We start from the raw sequence: 15530 nt of genomic DNA, 5'->3' as shown, positions 1-15530 counted from the left end.
TACTGTATACCCAAGAATGACACTGAAATACTGTATACCCAAGAATGACACTGAAATATGCATCCTCCCATCTCTACCTCCCAAGTACTGACATTAAGGGCATGTTTCACGACGCCTAATTTTACTGGACCAAACTTTTTAGGGCTTTTCTTCATAGTTAGCTAACATGTACAAGTCCTTCAGTTCTATGCCCAGCACTACCAATATAAATGGGTGTGGGAAGGAGACTTGTTTTCTAAAGAAGTGTCCAAGTCTTCTTTGACTGCAATCCTGAGTTTCTACAGCCCAACAGGCAGGAGCTGGCATGAACTCCCTAAACTATAGGGCACCATCTTCTGTAGCTTAGTCTTTACAATGTCTATACAAAAGTATATCCACACACCTGCACTTTGGTCTCAGACCACTGCTCTCTCTGCGATTCCAGGAATGTCTGCACCCCACTCAGTCTAGAGGTGTTCACACTACAATGATTTAATCCAAGATGATTCTTTTCTCGTTCAAATCAATGTGACCACAGGAATGTCCACAACCCAGGCTATCTGACCTCAGGAATGCATGTCTGGAGGGCCCACACAATGGGCATTCAATCACAGATGCTTCTACGACCACACCCATTGCAGCACCAACTCAGCAGTGCCCAGGAAAGAACCTGAGTGCCCCCACAAGTGCCCCTGTTCCAGGCTTTGACTCTTAGGAGGGGTATGGGTGGAGCAAGTGATCCAGGCAAAGGGGAAAACCTGTGCTTGCCCTATTCCATGAGCAGGAAGCAGAGATGAGGGATGGAGCTGGAACAATCAGCCTGAGGACCAGTAGTGGGACATGAGACCAGAGAGAGCCTATAGAAAAAGAAATGCCTGAATAGAAGCCAGTAGCACAGAAAACAGCTCAAGGGTCTGGAGAGATGGCTCAGCTTTAAGAGCATCTGTTGCTGGGCAGTGGTGGCACACGCCTTTAATCCCAGCACTTGGGAGGCAGAGACAGGTAGATTTCTGAGTTCAAGACCAGCCTGGTCTACAGAGTGAGTTCCAGGTCAGCCAGGGCTATACAGCGAAACCCTGTCTCGAAAAACAAACAAACAAAAAAAGAACATCTGTTGTTCTTGCAGAAGACCCGGGTTCAATTTCCAACACCCTCAAGGTAGCTGAAAACCATCCATAACTCCAGTTCCAGAAGGCATTGCATGTGGTAGATAAAATAGAAAGAAAACACACACATATATATAAAATAAATTTTTAAAGAATGGGCAGATGGGATTACATAAAATTAAAGAGCTTCTGTGCTCAACAGAGTGGACAGACATTCTTTGTAGAGTAGGAGACAGTTTTTGCCAGCTATACTTCAGATAGAGTTAATATCTGGGTAGTGGCAGCGCACACCTTTAGGCCTAGCACTTGGGAGGCTGCAGATCTCAGATCTCTGAACTGGAGACCAGCCTGGTCTACATAGCAAGTTTCAGGACAGCCAGGACTACACAGAGAAACCCTATCTCAAAAAAATCAATATTGGCCATTTGTATTTCCCTTTTTTGATTTCTTGAGACAGCGTCTCTGTGCAGACCTGGCTGTCCTTGAACTCACTTTATAGACCAGGCTGGCCTTGACCTCACATTCTCCTGTCTCTACCTCCTGAGTGCTGGGATTAATACGCATGTGCCACCATACCCAGCTGCCAGTGAATGCTTTTGAAGTATTCAACATCCTTAGTCATCAGAGAAATAAACAATTAAACACCTTTGAGGGCCGACAAGATGGCTCAGTAGGTAAAGGCACTGGCTGCCAATAGTTAACAACCTGAAGGGACTGCCCAGGGCCCACATAGTAGAGAGACCCACCTCCTGCAAGCTGTCTTCTGACTTACATGCTGTGGCATAAGCACACCCACACATAAACAAAAAATAAAGAAATGTAAACTTGGAAGGGCTAGAAATGTAGCTCGTTTGGGTAGTTTCCCGAGCATGCGCAAAGCCCTGGGTTCAACTGCAGCTCTGCAGAAAGCAGAATGGCAGCACATGGCTGTAATTCCAGCAATGGGTAGGTAGAGGCAGGAGGACAGGAAGTTCATCTTTGACTACAGCAGGAGTTAAAGGCCATCACAAGCTACATGGGACCTCTTGTTTCAAAAAAAGAATCAAAAATCAAAATAAACTACTTTGAGATTCCATCTGCCACCCAACCAAAATCTCACCATTAAGAAAACATGCTAATGAGGATTCTAGAAGCAGGAACCTGGGCTCCTGATAGTGCAGCCTCTATGGGAGTCGGTATAGCAACTTCTCAAGAACATAAGAACAGAACTACTGTATGATCTAGCTGTTCCTCTCCTGAGCATAACCCAGCGGACTTCCTACTACAGACGTACTTTTTTAAAGCCCTGTTGAGCACATTGCTACAGACTTTATTCAGATTTTTTGCTTGTTTTCCACAGATACCTCTTTAGAATAGTAATATTGCATTCAGTTGCTGATTTTTGTTTGTTTCTTTTTTCTTTTTTTTTTAAAGATTTATTGTGTATACAGCATTCTGTCTACATGTATGCCTGCAGGCCAGAAGAGGGAACCAGATCCCACTACAGTTAGAAGCCACCATGTGGTTGCTGGGAATTGAACTCAGGACCTCTGGAAGAGCAGTCAGTGCTCTTAACCACTGAGCCATCTCTCCAGCCCCTTGTTTTGTTTTTTGTTTTTGTTGTTCTTTTTCTTTCTTCTTTTTTTGAGACAGAGTTTCTCTGTGTAGCCCAGGCTGTCCTAGAACTCACTCTGTAGACCAGAATGGCCTTGAACTCACAGAGATCTACCTGTCTGTCTCCCAAGTGTTGGGATTAAAGATGTGTGCTACCACCGCCTGGCTATCCATATTCCAGCTGCAAGGAAATGCTGGAATAGTTACACAATAGATTTTAATTCAGCTGTAAAGAGAGATGGAATTTGCAAGAAATATGGTGGCACTGGAAACTATTAAAGCAAGTGAGTCTCAAACAAACCCACTTCTTTTGCACTCGTGTGGATCCTAGCTTGCATTGTTAAGTGTGTGCCTCTAAGCTAGAGTAAATGTGAGCAAAGGCCATGAAGTGGAAAGGTGTCCAGGAGAAGGGGAAAAGCTTTGAAAGGCAGGGAGTGGGGAAAGTAACAGAGCACAGGAGATGGGAAGACAGGACGAGAAGTACTTGGGGTAAAAGAGCACCGTGTGTGTGTGTGTGTGTGTGTGTGTGTGTGTGTGTGTGTGTGTGTTAGGGGAGGGAGGGGAACAGCAATATGCAGACAGGAATAGAAATTAACCAAAACTAAATGTGAATGATAATACCACAAGGAAGCCTGTTCCTTTGTAAGCTCACTTTAGAAGGTGGTGGGGTGGCCGGAGTCCCTTTTAGGCCACAGAAAGGACTCTGACTTTTTTTCTCTAACACATAGCCACTGGGGCAGGGATTTGTGCTCATGAATCATTTGGTTGTAACAGGATTCCTCTGGCTGTGTGGTGCTGGTTACCCATCTTTTTATTTTTATTTTTTTATTGTGAAAACTCAGAACTGGTCTGGTTGTGGTAGCACACACTGTAGTTCTAGCTAGTCGGGAGGCCAGAAAAAGAAAGATGGCATCAACGTTTGTTACACAGTGGATCCTGTCTGGAAAAAATATATCAGCAAGAAAACACACACATAGCTGGGCAGTGGTGGCGCACGCCTTTAATCCCAGCACTTGGGAGGCAGAGGCAGGCGGATTTCTGAGTTCGAGGCCAGCCTGGGCTACGGAGTGAGTTCCAGGACAGCCAGGGCTACGGAGTGAGTTCCAGGACAGCCAGGGCTACACAGAGAAACCCTGTCTCGAAAAAAAAAAAAAGATTCCTGAAACTAGAACATTTTTTTTAAAAGATTTATTTATTTTATTTATGAGTACACTGTAGCTGTCTTCAGACACACCAGAAGAGGGCATCAAATCTCATTACAGATGGTTGTGAGCCACCATGTGGTTGCTGGGATTTGAACTCAGGACCTCTGGAAGAGCAGTCAGTGCTCTTAACCACTGAGCCATCTCTCCAGCCCCCGAAACTAGAACATTTCTATTTACACAGAATAAAGAATTCTTGGACACTACAGAGGTGGTTTAGTAATTAAAAGAACACGCTGATACTCTTCCAGAGGACCTGAGTTTAATTCCCAACACTTACATGGAGCTTCTCGAAACTTTCTGGAAGTCCAGCTCCAGGAAATCCAACCCTCCTTTTTTTTTTTCTTTTAGAATTTTTTAAAAATGTGTTCTTTCTTATGATCCTGTGTGGGTGAGGGTTTGTACATCACCTAAATGCAAGTGTATTCAAGAGACAAGAAGAAGGCATTTGATCTGGAACTGGAGTTACAAGGAGTCTTGAGCTGCCTTATAGGGGTACTAGAACCCAAACCTAGGTCCTCTGCAAGAGCAGTAAGTCCTTGTAACTGCTGACACACCTGTCTTAACCTCTACCACACATACACACACTCCTCCAGCCTCCAGGGACACCTGCTTATACATGGAATAGAATCACAAACATAAAAGGAAAGTAAATCTTGCTGGGTGTGGTAACATAATCCAGCACTTGGGAGGCAGAGATAAATAGATAAATGTAACATCAAGGCCATAGAACCTGTCTACATAATAATTTCTAAGCTTTTTTTTCCTCTTCATTGGTTTTTCAAGACAGGGTTTCACTCTTTAGCCCTCGTTATCCTGGAACTCAGTATGTAGATCAGACCTACCTGGAGTTCACCTGCCTCTGCCTCCCAAGTGCTGGGATTAAACGCTTTGGACACCACTGTCCGGCATATAATAACTCTTTTTTCTAAAAAACAAATTTCTGCTTGGTGGTGGTGGTGGTGGCTCATGCTTTTAATCCCAGCACTTGGGAGACAGAGGCAGGCAGATCACCATAAGTTTGAAACCAGCCTGGTCTCCAGAATGTGTTCCAGGATAGCCAGGCTACACAGAGAGACTGTGTCTCAAAAAACTAAAACAATGATAAAATAGAAAAAGAAAAACTTTCTGAGTGATATGCTGATCTGCGGATATATCATCGGGAGACATTTTATTGTTCTGTCCATCTAACAGAATAATTGCAGTAGGTTTTCCTTAGGACCTATGACCTATTTAGTCACAGGCTCTTGATCACTTTAGTAATCATGAGTCCCATCTCCTGGATGGATGGATAGGTCTTAAGTACAACACACACGCGTACACACACACACACACACACACACACACACACACACACACACACACGGTGGTTAGTTACTCACCTAAATTCACCATTGCACCAGTGGGCATATCTTTGCTTAAGAGATGCTAAGATGGGCTGGAGAGATGGCTCAGTGGTTAAGAGCACCATCTGCTCTTCCAGAGGTCCTGAGTTCAATTCCCAGCAATCCTATGGAGGCTCACAACCATCTGTGGTCTGGTGCCCTCTTCTGGTATGTCTGAAGATAGCAACGGTGGTATACTCATATGCATAAAATAAATAAGTAAATCTTTTAGCCGGGCAGTGGTGGTGCACGCCTTTAATCCCAGCACTTGGGAGACGGAGGCAGGCGGATTTCTGAGTTCGAGACCGGCCTGGTCTACAGAGTGAGTTCCAGGACAGCCAGGGCTACACAGAGAAACCCTGTCTCGAAAAACCAAAAAGAGAGAGAGAGAGAGAGAGAGAGAGAGAGAGAGAGAGAGAGAGAGAGAGAGAGAGGCTAAGATACAACATCACAGGCTATGAGATGTAGCTCAGAGGCTTTGTAACCAGATGATACTAATGATTCCTTTTCCCCACCAGCAGCCCGTGGAGCACCTTCTAACACTATGAGCTCTAGCCCGTAGGAGCGATGCTTCCAGTTGACTACCAACTTCATTTCTCCATGTTCTAGACTGTAAGTATGTGGCACCTTCAGCAATAGGGCCTTACTATCAACTTGTGGAGGATAATCAATGGCATTGACCATAACCTACCATGTTTGAAGGGTCTGTGAGACCTCTTTGGCCAGTGACTTCCGATGTAATCCATTCCTGGCCCTGGAGATTTTACTTCGTCATATAAGATGTCTAGTTGTGATGTTGTCTTCCCTATTATATGGTGACTACATTTAGAGTCCTTTGATAAAGGCATATATTTTGGGAAGCTTCTACAGTAGTAGGTCTTCATGTAGCTTTTCAGAAGGCCTTTAGTCTTAATTATCCCTCCTCCTCTATGGTCCTTCCTTTACTCTGCCCTCCTTATGTAATCTTTCTATTGTAGTCCCCTTGCATCCCTTTATACGATTATACTCTATATCCCATATCCTTGGAAGATCCTCTCCTCCCAGCTGGTCTGTGACCAGCTACCTAACCTCCATGGGTATTCTTAGTGAAACACACATGTAAAGCATAAACGCTGACATCCACATAGGAGAGAACATGTAATGTTTGTCTTTCTGGATCTGGGTTACCTCACTTAAGAAGCAAGCTTCTAGTTCCATCCATTCAAGTCATCAGAGAAGCTTCTTGTAGTCGATAGTAATGAAGACAGACCCACAACTGGAGAATGTGCAGCAAGTAAGAGATTTTGGAGCCCTAAGCCTTCATGGGATGTCTTTATCGAGCCCTACCCTCAAAGCTCAGGGATCTGTGCAGGTGGTATGAAATATTGTAAGGAGACAATGTTAAGGAAACCACATTTTCCAGAAGGAAGAGAGCAGTTGCACATAAAAACTCACAGAGGCTATGACAGCATGCACAAGACCTGGACAACCTCAAGCTAGGCCAAACCCCGCCATAGAGGAGGGGAAGTGGGCACAAAGTCCCACCCACAAATGATAGCTGATGGGAGAGAAAAAATCAGTTTTCTTTAATGGAGTGACACTGTGTATTAACCATACTCAAGAGCAGGCCTTATTGGCCAATGCAATCAGATCTTGCTCCTGTCTCCCAAGTGATGAAATTCAAGGCTTGTGGTACCACACCTAGCTGGTTTGTTTGTTTGTTTGTTTGTTTGTTTTTTAAAGAGAGAGAGAGAATATGAAATTGGGGGGGGGAGTTGGGTTCTGAGAAAGAATATAATAAAAATATTTTGTATGAAATTCTCAAAGAATTCTGCCAGGTGTGGTGGTACAAATTGTTAATCCCAACATACAAGGAGGAAAAGTAGAAGGATCTCTGTGAATTTGAAGCCAGCCTGGTCTACACAGCAAGTTCCAGAACATCCAGGACTACATAGAAAGAGACACTGTCTCAAAAAACAATTATAGTGGCTGGTTTATGTGGCGTGAACCTATAATTCTACCACTCGGAAAGCATAGTATTTTCTGGGGCCATGGCAGCTTTTAGGTTAGATGCAGCCCCAATTATTCGAGGCCTGTGTCCAAAATGTATGGTGTCTTCAGCAATAGGGGCTTACCTTCAACCTCTGAGAGACAAGCAGTAAAAGTCTATATTGTTTTCGGAGTCACTAGGCCACTCTGACCAAACACATGGACAGTGTCTTCTCATGCCTGGTAGTGGGGGCTTTTAGTAATCACAGAAACCAGGGGTGTATAGAGGGGTGGGAAGTGACAGAGGCTTGAGAGGGGAATAGCAGAATATGGGTGATAGAAAGTGAGAAATAGAAAAATGGGAAAGGAAGTAAATACAAAAGGAGGAGGAGGAACCAGAGACAAATAACACCAAGGTTGTTGGATAAAACATGAAGCAATCATATTGTTTTATTTGCCATAAAGTATACACAACACATATAAGCATATGCACACACATTATGTATCTTATGCCACTTGATATATGCTCCCCACCCAGCATGTATGACAATGCTCCCCATAAGATACTAGTACAGTGTTCATTTTATGCATGTAGATGTGATAGTGCATTATATAAGGAAAATGACAATGGAAAAAAGTCTGTCCATAGTAAGTGCAGACACAATCTTTATTCTGAGTATTTTAGTTTGAGATTGGTTGACTTCCTATGTCAACCAGTCAGCCATTAGAATACTGACTGCGTTTGGAAAGCTGGCCTTTAAGAAGACAGTTAAATGAAGTCACAAGTATAAGGTACTAATCTATTAGGACAGGCATCCTTATAAGAAAACACAGACTGCACCTTTGTGTACATACACAGCAAAAGCCAAGTGAGAACTGAGCAAGAAGATGGCTATATACAACCTTCAGGGAAAGATACCTTACCAGAAAGTAACCCTGCTACTGTTCTTGTCTTTGACTTTAGCCTTCCAGAACTGTGAAGAGAGTAAATATATACCAAGTCTATTGCTATAAAGAGACACCATGAACATGGAAACTCTTTTTTTTTCTTTTTGGTTTTTTGAGACAGGGTTTCTCTGTATAGCCCTGGCTGTCCTGGAACTCACTCTGTAGACCAGGCTGGCCTTGAACTCAGAAATCTGCCTGCCTCCGCCTCCCAAGTGCTGGGATTAAAGGCGTGCGCCACCACCGCCTGGCGAACATGGAAACTCTTAAAGAAGAAATGTTTCATTAGGGGCTGGCTTACCATTTCACAGGCTTAGTCCATTATCATCATGGCAGGGAGCATGGCAGAAGCGTACCAGCACACAGGCACATATGGTGCTTGAGAAATAGATGAGAATTCTCTATCTGGATCCACAAGGCCGAAGGAAGAAAAAGTGACAATTGACCTGGCTTTAGGCTTTTGAAACTTCAAAGCCCACCCCCAGTGACATACTTCCTCCAACAAGGCCACACCCATTCCAACAAGGCCACACCTCCTAAACCCTCTCAAGTAAAGCCAAAATCACTTGGCCGAAGCTGCCAAGGTCTGCCACTTGCTGGGACTGGAACTTGGCTCGCCAGCGTTCCATTTCTGATTCTTTCCTTCACTGTTTAAGCTTGTCTTTAATTCCTTTCTACCAGTCGGAAGCTTAGCTGGGCAGGGTCTTGCCTTGCAGCTGCCACTCCCTTTACTCCATTTAGGATCAGGCTTTCCTTAGTCCAAAACTCCTCTGTTTACCCTCAGGCAGATTGTTTTTGGACAAAAGCAGAAAATCAGCCACATTCTTCCCCAAAATGTCACAAGAATGGCCTGTAGGTCCCTTACTAATATCCTCCTCTGAACATTCTTGAGCCAGGACCCCACAGTTCAAATCACACCCTTCCTAGTCTTTCTCAACAGTACCACTCCCTGGTGACTAAGAAATCAAATATATGAGGGTACAGGGACATTATTATTCAAACCACCACATGTATTGAGCCACATAGCCCTTTATAGCACTTTATTATAAAGGCTGGAACCGCCGGGCAGTGGTGGTGCACACCTTTAATCGCAGCACTTGGGAGGCAGAGGCAGGTGGATTTCTGAGTTTGAGGCCAGCCTGGTCTACAGAGTGAGTTCCAGGACAGCCAGGGCTACACAGAGAAACCCTGTCTCGAAAAACCAAAATAGGGGGCTGGAGAGATGGCTCAGTGGTTAAGAGCACTGACTGTTCTTCCAGAGGTCCTGAGTTCAATTCCCAACAACCACATGGTGGCTCACAACCATCTGTAATGGGATCTGATGCCCTCTTCTGGTGTTTCTGATCATAGCAACTGTGTACTCACATTCCTAAAATAAATAAATCTTTAAAAAAAAAAAAACAAAACAAAACAAAATAAATAAATAAATAAAAATAAAGGCTGGAACCACTAATACATTGCCTTCCACTTTCCAGGCTCATTTCAGGAGACCTGTTTTTTGACTTTGTGTGAGAGAAGAAGGCACTCACTTGAAGGAAAGGAAACTTGACTTATCCTTGGGATAAGTTGAAACCAGGTACGGAGCTGAGAGGAAACAGCAACAGCTCAGGAAAATTTGAGGATGAAATCTGCAGCATTCCAGTGGGTTCTAGAAGCTGTGTCCGTGGATCATCCTTGGCCCCATTGCTGTCTAGGAAAATGGGTATATTGGAGAGCGTTTACAACTGCTCAAAATCAACTTCTAGTGTTCCACCAAACCTGGTCCATACCAAATTATTCTCCTGCTAAATGCCTGTATGGTTGTAGGCACTTCTGGTGGTTTGAATGGGAATAGCCCCCAAAAATTCGTGTGTGTGTGTGTGTGTGTGTGTGTATGCTTGGCCCAAGGAGTCTCACTATTAGGAAGTGTCCCCTTGTTGGAGAAGGTGTGGACTTATTGGAGAAAGGACGTGACTGTGGGGGGTAGACTTTGAGGTCACCTATGCTCAAGCTATGCCCAGTGTGGCACACAGTCTCCTTCTGTTGCCTGTGCATCAAGATGTAGAACTCTAAGCTCCTTCTCCAGCACCGTGTCTGCCTGTACACTGCCATGCTTCCGGCCATGATGATCATGGACTAAACCTCTGAAACTGTAAGCCAGCCTCTATGAAATATTTTCTTTTATACATGTTTGCCATGGTCATGGTGCCTCTTCACAAAAACAGAAACCCTAACTAAGACAGCACTCATGCCTCAGTTCAGAAAAGTAGGCACACTGTTGTCTTCTTAGGCGTTGTGACAAGGGAAGGAGCAAGTGTCTGGGAAAGCTAAGCTAAAAGCATGAGTCATTGGCTGTGCCTCACCAAAAACTTCAGCCAGCTGCAAGAACTGGGAGCCATAACCATCCATGCAGGGTTGGTAGAGAAAAGCATCTGTAAAATTCCGGTACAGACAACACAAGGTCAACCCGGTTCCATGGGAAGTGGTTTATTTAGGGAGGGGGACAGGAGAGAGGAGCGGGAGAGGTGGCAGGAGGAAGCAAAGAGAGGAAGAAGAGGAAGAGGTTGGGGTGGTCCCAGCTATTTGAGCGGGTGATGGCGTGTAACTTCCCAGGTACAGGTGAACGAGACAGGTGAATTCTGGGAGTGATTATCTTGGTTGCCTCAGCCACGATGCAGAAGTCTCCTGGCGTCTGAATGTGACATCACTGAGTTCAGACTTATACTAACAGCATCCAAGGATAATTGGGTGTGCATATGTGCATAAAGTACATGTACCTTCTAGAGTGTGTAAAGTTGTGCATCCCACAGTATTCGCCCACATATGTATAATATGTTGGTGCCTTTATTTAGTGGTGTGTACTGCTCATGCTTTGCTGTTTGAGATAGAGATGATGTGGTTATGCACACATTTGTAGTACAAGCATAGGTGTATATTTTCTGGACTACTGGTGTGCAGATATGCCTAGCAGGTGCATGGATGGATACCTTGTAAAAAGTAGTTATGCCAATGCACTTCCATGTGCAAATGCATATTAGCCATGTATGCTACCTGAGTGTCCCTGTCTATATGTGTATATGTGCCTACTGGAGTGCTTAGACATAGCTGTGTATGCATTCCGAGGGATCCGTTGACTGAGGCTGGTGTTTCTACTGTGTGTGTGCATATATACCTCTGGGTGCCTATGCGTGTGCAGTTGTGAGTGAATAGGTTACATGCAAGCTTGGACCTGGATGTCTGTGCATGTACATTTCTGAGAACGTGCATACAGGCATGGGTGAGGGAGAAAGAGAGAGGAGCAGACAGACAGACAGACAGACGGACAGACAGAGAGTCTGCACTGCAGAGGTTTCCATTGTCCTAGGACCGAGTGCATGTGTACTCCAAGTTCCTATAGATATGTATGCATACACTAGTGATTATTTGTCCATAGGTCTATGATTAGGTGTTTGGACACATATACCTCATGTGAATGCATGCATATATGGAAGTGATCAAACATGCACATGAACCTGACCCTTAGTATCTGTGCACATTTATCTCTAGATACCCATATATGTGATACAGGTATGCCCACAACCTAGCCCTGTGCCGATCTACATGTATAACTCCAGGGGATTCATGTTTTTATCTGTGTATATATCAAGTGCAGGCCTTAGGTCTGTGTCTGGTCATGAAGGTACACATATCCCCTAAGAGCGCTGGATGAATGTTCCTGTATCCAGCTGTACCTATAGGACCTTGGGCCTTGGTGTCTATGAAAATGTATCCCTGAAGACCAAGGCCACATGGGAAGATGGTTGTAAGATTTACACTTAACTGGAGATTGTCAGGGAAGCCAAGGAATGCATCTCCTTTAAGAATCCAGGTTTTGGCAGGGCTACAGGAGTAAACTTTGACAGCATTTGGTTTGTCTCAAACATTATCATTTGGAACTAGGATCGACCTTGAAAAAGCATTGCGTAGGGCAGTGGTGGTGCACGCTTTTAATCCCAGCACTTGAGAGGCAGAGGCAGGCAGATTTCTGAGTTCGAGGCCAGCCTGATCTACAGAGTGAGTTCTAGGACAGCCAGGACTATATAGAGAAACCCTGTCTCAAAAAAAAAAAAAAAGAAAAGAAAAAAAGAAAGAAAAAGAAAGAAAAAGCATTGCTTTCTTCCTTCGGCCACTGCCCTTCCTTGTACTGAGCAATTCTATAAGAGCTCTGTGGTAACCCTGAGACAGTGCACAGGTGATAACCATGGGCAGTGCACAGGCAAAGTAGCCGTTCCCCAAACCTAGCCTCGCTCCTGCTCTCCTACCATTTTTGAGCTCTCCCCAAGGATGAGGCAAGAAAATAGAGTGGGGTAGTCATAGCCCCCCACCAGCCCATTATGGGAGAAACCAAGCCTGGTGGGACTGAGCTAAGAAAGAAACTAGTTGCTAGTCCTACACCACACTGACCCAATTAGCCACTGTAGGGGAAACAGACTTCCTCCTACCCCTAGCTGGGGAAGGATGACTACTGCCCCTAAATTCCCAATCTGGCTCAGAGAAAGGATTGAGGGATCTCCTCATCTAATCTTGACATGTCATCTCTGCCCACCCACCCCCACCTGCACTTACCAAAAGCCCCCCAGGTGCAGTACTAAGACTTCCCCTTGCCTCTACCTCAACCCTAAAACAACAGCTTGCATCTAGAGCCTTCAAGAGGTTCATAATACTGACTACAGAATGTCAGGCAGCAGTGAGCCACACTACACAGCTGTGGGAGATGTGCCCTAACAAAGGACTCCTTGAAAGAAAACCGGACATACACTACAGCCTGAGCTCTTCTAGCATTCCTGGGGGGGTCCTAGCTTTGCTTTGTGTTCTATTCTACTACTGTGTGTATTCTACTAAGTTTCCAAAGCATTGGATAAACCAGTGAGGACCTTCAGCATCCTGGCCTTTAAAAGTTTTTTTCTTTTTTAGATTCATTTATTTGCCTATTTACTTATCTGTTTTAGAGAAGGGGCATCTAGAGGTCAGAGGTCAGAGATCAGAGAAGTCAGTTCCCTCCTGCTACTGTGTAAGTCCCAGAGATCAAACTCAGGTTGTCATGCATGGCAGTAAGCACCTTTACCTGGTGAGTCATCTAGCACTCCAGCTTCCAGTTCTTTAAAGACAGATCAAGTCTGGAGATAAGGCAGAAGTGGACGTAGCCTGAGGGATGGGCTGGCCTCAGCCTGGGGTAGCTCTGACAGGCTCTGACAGGCTCTGACAGTGTCAGAACGCTGCTGAAACGTGGCTCAGGGAGGCGAAACACAGTCTAAGATAGGGGTCCCAGGCTGTTTCTCCAGGTGAGAAATGGTGAGGACTGGGATGGAGGTTGTGGTTCTCAAACTCCTGTGCATCTAGACACCACTGGGGATCAAGACAAGTTAAGAATGGGGGCCCACAGGCCTGTGATGAGCCCAGGGCAGGGGAATTCCAGCTTAGCTCTGGGTGAGGGCCAGGAGTATGGAAGGGCCTCTATATAACGAAGGCTTCCCCCGAGGTGGCTCTTGATGAAGGAAACATCACCTCTGGGACTTTGGTTTCCACATTTATATAGTAGGTTCTTGGGCACTGTGGACTACTGAGGACCTCTGCAGCCATCTTTTCAGGGGAGAGCAGTTGGTCTCCATGATTCGAACAGCTAGAGACTGAGGATCCCTGAGCCCAGGCCCTGCTCTCTGGAAAACAAAGTCCACCAGACAAGTGGGTAAGGCACTCCACAGACCATCCACAGCAGGAAGGTGGCCCAGCAGATTGAGCAGCAGAAGCAGGAGTTGGCCAAGTTTCTTAGCCAGGGAGCAGGATGTTTGTATCCAGGTGACTCAGGAATCCTGCCTGCTGATCGCGTAAGAGTCTGGAAATGGATTCTGGTAGCTTGGGAAATCTCTTAGTCACAACTCCTGTCTACGACATGACATGCCCTGACATCAGACAACCAATCTGGGAAATGGCAGGGCAGACTTACCTGACCTGACCAGGCAGGAAGGCAGATGTACTCTTTGGTAATGTGTGGGTGCCAAGTGGCAGAAACCCAAGGAAAACCAGCTTAAGGGAGAAAGGAATTACAAGATGATGGGAGTGGTGAGCCAAGTGAGAGCCTGATCCGAGCAGCTTGCCCAAGGACTCGTCTACTTGCAGGCAGCAAAGGGGGTTCACTTTGCCTGAGATTCCTCAGCTCTCAGCAGGCTTTCCCACAGCGGGTAGCCTCACTAACTCTCACAAAGTGAGGCACCTCAGGCCATGGGCAAAGCTTGGCTCCCTTTGTTCCAGTTTTAGGTCGTGTGGTCTGGCTTGACTCACATTTATTCCCAAATTTCATCCTTGGCACTAGTGTTTCCGGGGATAGGAAGGAAGAGGACAGTGGTGTTTAAATAGGAGTTGAGTTGGCAAATAGAATGTATGCCTGCCACAATATGCCACCAATGAGTCGTTCAGCAAACCCACAGGCATTCCTGGTCCCTCTCCACACCATTTCAGAAGTCCTCAGTTTTATCCCACAAGTTGTCTCAACTCTCTTTGGCCCCAGAAATTCTGTCACCCATGACAGATGGCGATGAATCTGTATTAGAATAGCAAGGACTCTCAAAAGTGGTGAACCACATTTGTGGCAGAGACTGTCTATAAAAGGAAGGGAGTTTGTCTTCGGGTAGAATTTAGGGCAGTGCAGAAAGGAAGTGGGGGTAGGGGCGGATCTCTTAGGAAACTTCCTACTGCTCAGAAGACCTAGCTAGCTAGAGTCACAAAGACACAAAGGTGGCAGAAGAGAAGAAAGCAGCCTCCTTCCTAGTTCATGTCTCCATGTTGAGCAGATGGTTCTCCCTTCCTCTGGGGAATCCATCTGTCTGTCTCTGAGCCTGGCAGCTTGATTCTACCCTGACACTGTTGTGTAGGTTTCTATTGCTATGATAAACATCATGACCGAGAGCAACCTGATGAGGAAAGAGTTTATTTCAGCTTATATTCTATAGTACTGAGAAGTCAGGCCAGCAGCTGAAGCAGGGACCAAGGAGGAACATTTGCTTACTGGCCTGCTCTGTTTGCTTTTTTATAAAAAAAAAACAGGAATGCCACTAACCACAGTGGGGTGGCCCCTCCCATTTCAATCATCAATCAAGAAAATATCCCACATGGCTGGGTGTAATGGTGTAAGCCTTTAAACCCAGCACTAGGGAGACAGAAACAGGCCAATCTCTGAGTTTGAGGCCAGCCTGGTCTACAGGTTGAGTTCCAAGACAGCCAAAGATACATAAAGAATCCCTGTATCAAAAAGACAAGAAAGAAAGAAAGAAAGAAAGAAAGAAAGAAAGAAAGAAAGAAAGAAAGAAAGAAAGAAAGAAAGAGAGAAAGAAAGAAAA

Source organism: Grammomys surdaster, unplaced genomic scaffold (genome assembly GCF_004785775.1).
Source record: "Grammomys surdaster isolate TR1022 unplaced genomic scaffold, NIH_TR_1.0 204, whole genome shotgun sequence".
In the NCBI taxonomy this organism is placed as follows: domain Eukaryota; kingdom Metazoa; phylum Chordata; class Mammalia; order Rodentia; family Muridae; genus Grammomys; species Grammomys surdaster.
Note: the sequence above shows the minus strand (reverse complement) of the source record.